Genomic DNA, 6,901 nt, shown 5'->3' with positions numbered 1-6,901 from the left:
TATATATATATCAGTTTATTTTTACATCATTTTGTACTTTTTTTTTTCCATCTCAATTGTAATCCCCGCAGGTTTAGAAGAAGAGAGATTTTTAAGAAGAGGTAGGTAGATGGCTTGGAATTGGAACCTAATGAGTGACAGAACATCACAGCAAGTCACCCAAGAAACTAGAAAGCTGAGGCCAAAGTTTTAACCCAGGGAAACCTCTTGAATAGTGTTAGCCACTGAGACATGAGCCACAAAATGTCAACAATACGAAGGTTAAGCCACACCCTGCCCTTCCAGAAGCTGAACTGAGGTCAAGTTCAGGTTGCTAGGACTGGGCTTCTTGGACTTACCTTGGCCAGGCCCCATTCCTGGGACAAGCCCCTTCTTTAGCAGCCATTGGGCAACCATCTTCCTGCCATTACATCCAGGGAGACACAGATTCCACCCCACAGTTGCACCCTTGTCTCTGTGCCTGGAAAGAAGAGCAAAACCCTCCTTGGGAAATAATTGCACTTGGAAGATGGTGCGCTCAGCGCACCCAATAGAGGGAGGACTGGGAAGTGACCAGAGCTCACCCTAGGTGCCCTCTTCCTATTTCATTGTTAATTGCTTCTTCTTTTTTTTTTTTTTTCAAAGTAGTAAATAGCCATTGTAGTAAATGTTATGGCATAGATGAGGAAAAAGAATAATACAAAAAGAGACAACTCCTTTCTTATATAACTGCTTGGTCTTTTTTTGCATGTGTGTGTATGTATATGTGTATATATTTAAAAAAAAAAACAGGAAGTTTTGTAGTCTGCCTTCCCCTAAATTATATATTATGAACATCTCTCCATATCATGAAATATTCTGACATATCATTTTTTTAAAGATTTATTTATTTATGCATACAGAACTGGGGTACAGGCCAGAGGTACAGGGGTGGTGACAAGATTCACCAGAGACAGAGTGGGGAGCAGAACAGGCTGACTGATGAAGTACACTGCTGAGGGGAGCAGCGGGCTGGCCAGCAGAGGTCTGCCTCACCATGTGGATCACTTCTGGGGGAGGGATCAAACTCATGCTGAAGTGGCTTTAGCTCCTTAGTGCTGTGCTTTAACCCACTGCACCACCAGGGAGGGCCCCTGACATATTTTTTTTATGGCCATGTGGTTTTCCAATGCATAAGCCAGAGTTGATTTAGTTAACCCTGTTCTATTGCACATTTAGTTTGCCTCTAACTATCAAAGTATATTAAAAACACTACCCTGCACATATGTCTGCATATTCCTAAGATTTGCTTAGAATTAACCACCAAAAGTGGAATTCTTTAATCAGAGTACACTATTTTTGTTGTTGTTTTAGACACACATTACCAAATTGCCTTACAGGAAGATGGTGCCAGTGGTTTTTGTTGCTGTTTTGTGCTTTTTTTGCAGACCAGAAAATCATCTACTTTCCAGTTCTCACCAATACTGTGCAGTACCATTAAAAACAGTTTTGATACTAAACCAAACCAACCCCAGAAATAAACCTGCAAAGTCTATACAGCTGGAGGGGGGTAGAAGGGATGGATATGAACAGAGCAGAAAGGTGTTGGAGACCAGCTCCAACTTTTGAGGTGTCTGGAGGCAACACAGGCAGGACCCTAAGATGGGAAGGCATTGGCATGCAGATTCCAAGAGGAGGAGAGGAGTGGGAGTGAGGAAGACACGGGAGTCGGAGTTGGGTGCAAATCTTCCTGTTCATCTTTTTGCAGGTCTTTATTTATACTGTTTAGCAAGATTTAGTTACAATAATGCATCAGGTAAGTTAATAAGAAATCAGCATAAAAGTTTTAAAGGAAGAGGAGAATAATGCATCCTCTTCTGCTACTATATAGAACAGTATACTATACATCTTTGTGATAGCTTTCATGTATATGGATGTTTAACTGTGACTTTAAAGGGTCAGGGTCTGGGAAAGGATGAGCTGTTAGCAAAGGATTTAGGAGTCCTGGGGAAGGAATAAATTGTGTTAGCAGAGTCTTCAGTGATAGTCTAAAGAGAAGCTAATGGCTAACTAAAGGTTAGCAGAGAGTAGCTAGTGTTTGTTTTAGGAAGAGGTTAAATAAGACTAGCAGAGAGTAGTTAGTGATTGTTTTAGGAAGAGTAAATTAAGAAGAAGTCACATAGTTATGCATTAAGCAAAACCTGTGTTGATAATGCTAGGAAATTGTGCATGGGTCCTTATGCCCTGGGAGTTATCTAAGATTCCCTTTTTGTCAAAAGACCAAAGAAGTTTTCCAGGAGTCTTGATGCTCCGGGGTCTTATCTCTCCAGGAGCTTGCCTTTTGTCTTCAGTCAAAGGAATTTCCTGCCCAGGAGCAGCTCAACTTGTACTTTGCCCAGGCCAGGTAGCCAATTTAGAGCTAAGGCAATTCAGTTACAAACTGATGTTGCTACAATATTTTTTGATATTATGATTATACAAAAAAGGGAGGTCATAACATAAGTTAGCAGTGGAAATTCTGATTTTTCAGAGCTTTTCCCGAGCTACCCGGAATCTGTCAGACAATAGCCGTTGCATAGCTTGTGTCAGAAAAGGGTCTCAGAGGACTAGCGGTGCTTTGATGGTGGGTTTGGTGTGGCAACATACATATGAGGAGGTGGGAACCTACATCCCTAACTCATGCACAGTGTTGTAAGCCAATGTTACCTCAGTAAAGTAAGATGTTTTACATCCTTCTTCTGTGCAAAAACTAAGAAAGGTAACCGAAAGAAACTAGTGATCCTAAGCCAAAGACAGAAACTGGGGAGAGGTAATTTTGAGATAACAGAAACCTGTAAGAATAGAGCCAGAAGAGAGCCAGTTAGCAGTTATCGGAAGGGAAGGAGTAAGAGGAGGCAGGTAATTGGGGTACAAGGGGTGAATTGTAGGTGAATAGAATTGGACTTTCGGTGGTGAACTTAATGTGTGTGCAGATGTTAATTTTTTTTATTACAAAAGTTTATTTTTACATCATTTTGTACATTTTTTTTTTCCATCTCGATTGTAATCCCCGCGGGTTTCCCATCACCAAGTCACCCGTGTGCCATGACCATAGTCCCGTGCATTTCTCTCTGCCCCACCCCCCGTTTTTGATCCCATTCCCCACTCTACCCCCACAAAATGTCTCTGGTATATGGCTGTTCATTATTTTTGTTATTTTCTCGCCTGGTCCATTATACTCCTGCTATGAGTGAAACCATCTGGTATTTTTCTTTCTCTTTCTGGCTTATCTCACTAAGCATGATCTTTTCCAGCTCCATCCAAGTTGCTGCAAAAGACATGTGTTTCTCTTTTTTGGTTGCTGAGTAATATTCCATTGTATATATGTACCCCATTTTTTTTATCCAGTCGTCTACTTTTGGGCATTTGGGCTGCTTCCATGTTTTTCCAATGGTAAATAAAGCAGCAATAAACATGGGGGTACAGGTATCTTTTTCAATCAGTGTTTTTGTGTTTTTTGGGTAGATACCTAGGAGTGGGATTGCTGGGTCATAGGGAAGCTCCATGTTTAGCAGTTTGAGGAACCTTCAAACAGTTTTCCATAGTGGTTGTACTAGTTTGCATTCCCACCAGCAATGCAGGAGAGTTCCTTTTTCTCCACATCCTCGCCAACATTTGTTGTTGCTAGTTGTTTGAAGATGTGCCATTCTCACTGGGGTGAGGTGGTATCTCATTGTGGTTTTAATTTGCATCTCCCTTATTACGAGTGATGTTGAACATTTTTTCATATGCCTGTTGGCCAGCAGATGTTAATTTTTAATAGTGTGCACCTGAACCTTATGTAATGTTATAAAAGCAATATTAGTTCAATTAAAAAAAAAATAAGAGTCCAAATGCCAAAGTTCAGCTTCACTTAAAACATAAAGATCTAAGGCCTTCCTTTCTTTCTTCTTGCTTTCCTCCCTTTCTCTCTTGTTTTCACTCTTTCTTTTGCATGTCATAATATTTTTAATGCAGGATGCATAGAAGAATGATGATATTACAACCAAAATTTCAACAATAAGAATACAAAATTTTTTTAAAAAATACAAAAATTTAGTTTATCTCAATATCTACAAATATCCAGTGTTAAATTTTCCTAATTGTCACATAAAGGGTTTTTGTTGTTGTTGTTTTTTCTGAATCAGGACCCAAACAACTTCCACCCATTGCATTTGGTTTTATGTCTCTTAAGTCTCTTTTGATCTATACACTCCTCCTCCAAACCTGCATTCCCTCACCCTCCTTACAATTTATTTTAGAACAAAATGACTCATGTGTACTTTAGAATAACCAGGAGTCTAGATTTAGTTGGTAGTCTCCCTAACTATATCATTTAACCCTAGCCCTTATTATTTTCTGTTAGTTAATAGTTAAATGTAGAGGCTTCATCAGATTCAGGTCCAGTTTTTTTAGCACAAAAACATAGATGATACTGTGTACTTGCTATTGCACTATAGAAGGAAACTGTCTATTCTCAAGATGCCAGATTTGATCTGTGAGGTCAGAATATTGCCAGCTAGAATCATCCATTATAAGGTTATTGATCATCTCTTTTCTGATAGGATCCATTGATTGATATTGCTTAAATATTTATTTATTGCTTAAATAATTTTAATGTATTACTAGAATCTTTTTATAAAGAAAAAAACCTTACTTTATTAGTTATCCGGTACCTAATTATGATTGGTATGGTATAGAAAGTTAGGCTTAAAGCTAATTTTTTTCCCCTATATTTACAGTCTTCAGGATAATAAGTTTATTTTCTGGTGTCCTTCAAAGAACGTCAGTGGGTTGTTTTTTATTTTTTGTTTTTTAATGAAACTATGGGTGTAAATATATTTTGTGTTTTCTTTTATTGTAGTAATTATCCTTGTTTATGTTCAATTTATCTAAAATTTGACCAGTAGAATACCTTTTCAGTTTGACTTCTCAGTTCTTTTGACAAGCCCCTAGCTTCTTTGCCAGGTGGAATGCCAAGTTGTCCTAGGCTCATCTTTTATACTCTTGGCCTAGTCCTGGTGTCAGCCGTTTCTCCAAAGAGCCCAGTTTCTTTTTAGTGGGAATTGGTACTTAGAGACCACATTGTGGATCCTAGATTGGATTTTAGAAAGTGATTTATGAGTATTTTGGAAAGGAAGTGACTGTCACTAGACACCAGGGTCTAGTAGAATTAAAGTGATCATACGTTGATAAAATAAGACATGGCTCACTCTAGATGAGGGAGAGGAGGCTAGGCATAAACAAACAGCTGGCACATGACACTGTGTATAAAAAACTTTGGGGAAATAAACTAAGCATAAAATAATTATGTCTGGAGTCAGGGAATAAAGCTCCAGCAAGCAGATGAGAACTGAGCAGTAGACATGGCTAGGCAGGTAAGATAGAATGGAAGAAGATTCTGGGCAGAGGAAAGAGCATGAGCAAAACCTCAGAATCATCAAAGTGCATGGTGTGTTTGAGGAAGAGTCAGATTTGCTTCATTTCCTCTGACAGGGATAGTGGGTTTAGAGCAGCCGACCATGGTAGGCATAATGTATCTGGACTTAAGCAAGGCATTTGTCCAGGTCTATCATGATATCACTGTGGACAAGATGGAGAAATATGGACTAAATGATAGTACTATTAGATGAATTAACAACAGTTAGGTGAATAAATGAATCCAAAGCATGCTGATTAGTAGATGGATGTCAGCATAGAAGATGGTCTCTTGCACACTGACACAGAGCTCTGTCCAGTTTAACATTTTTATGAATGACATAGATAAACATATAGAACTTTATTAACCATGAACAAATCTGCAGATTATGTGGTGTTAAGTGGGATAATGAGCAATCTTAGTCTGCATTCAAAAAATATTGGCAAATTAGACCCATTTAAATAAAATACCTAAGGATGAATGCAAATTTCCACAGGTGAATGACAAAAACAAGTTTGTGCATGCACACATGCAATCATATGCACAACTACATGGGAGAGGCATGGCTAATAGCATACACGAAACAGATGTAGCCGTTCAGATATACACTAATGCACTTGACGGTGCTTGACAACAGTTAATGTTCAGGGCGTTCCTGGAGAACACTTTGAAAGAGCAACTGACAAACCAGGATAGTTTGTAGGGGGGTGGCCTGATGGGTAGGGAATTTTTAAAATTATAATGAAAAGCTCTCTGAAATTGAGGAACTTGTGAAACTACAGTAGCTATATAGCTATGAATTGCCATGTCCAAGCCTTTTGCAATAATATTCTAAAGTAATAGAAGTGTGCAAGTGGAATCAGTGGCTGTATGTTAAAGGGAAACAGATTCCTACTCTGTGGAAGATTGTCAAATAGTCAGAGCTTCCCAGAGATAGAGTAGATTGACACATAGATCAAACCTGTCATGGTGAAGACAGAGGCAACTAGTTGAGAGGTTGTTAAGGAAAAAGGTGGACATTATAAGGAAAAAAAATAAATTATTTCAGTATCAGCAAGTCCATAATCCTTGTCCTCCTCCTTAATAGTCTCCCTTCCAGGTCCCCAAATGTTCATGCTATGCACAGGGGTGTTTGGAATTCACCCTAAAATCTTCTTTCACACACATCTTTTAAACCTCCTCCTTTGTATCTCTGTTAAATCTGTCATATTGAGCTTAGACCCAGAAGTGATGGGTTCTAGTTATAGTTCTTCAACTGCTAATTCTAGGACCTTGGGTGTGCTAGATTAAAAATTACTGCAAATTCTTTGATGTTCTTTCCAGGCACAGATGAAGTCTAACTTCCCCTTGTGTTTGGACTGGTCGCAGTAACTTGCTTGACCGACAATATGCAGCCAAAGTTCACTATATGCCTTGATGTTTTCACCCCCTTCTTGGAAACCTTGCTTTGTAAGGAAATCCCAGGTGATGCTAGAAAAGATGAAAGAGAGGGAGTAAATGAAAGAG

The sequence above is a fragment of the Condylura cristata genome, unplaced genomic scaffold (assembly GCF_000260355.1).
Source record: "Condylura cristata isolate star-nosed mole 26May11 unplaced genomic scaffold, ConCri1.0 scaffold00012, whole genome shotgun sequence".
Lineage (NCBI taxonomy): Eukaryota > Metazoa > Chordata > Mammalia > Eulipotyphla > Talpidae > Condylura > Condylura cristata.
This window is presented reverse-complemented; position numbering follows the sequence as displayed.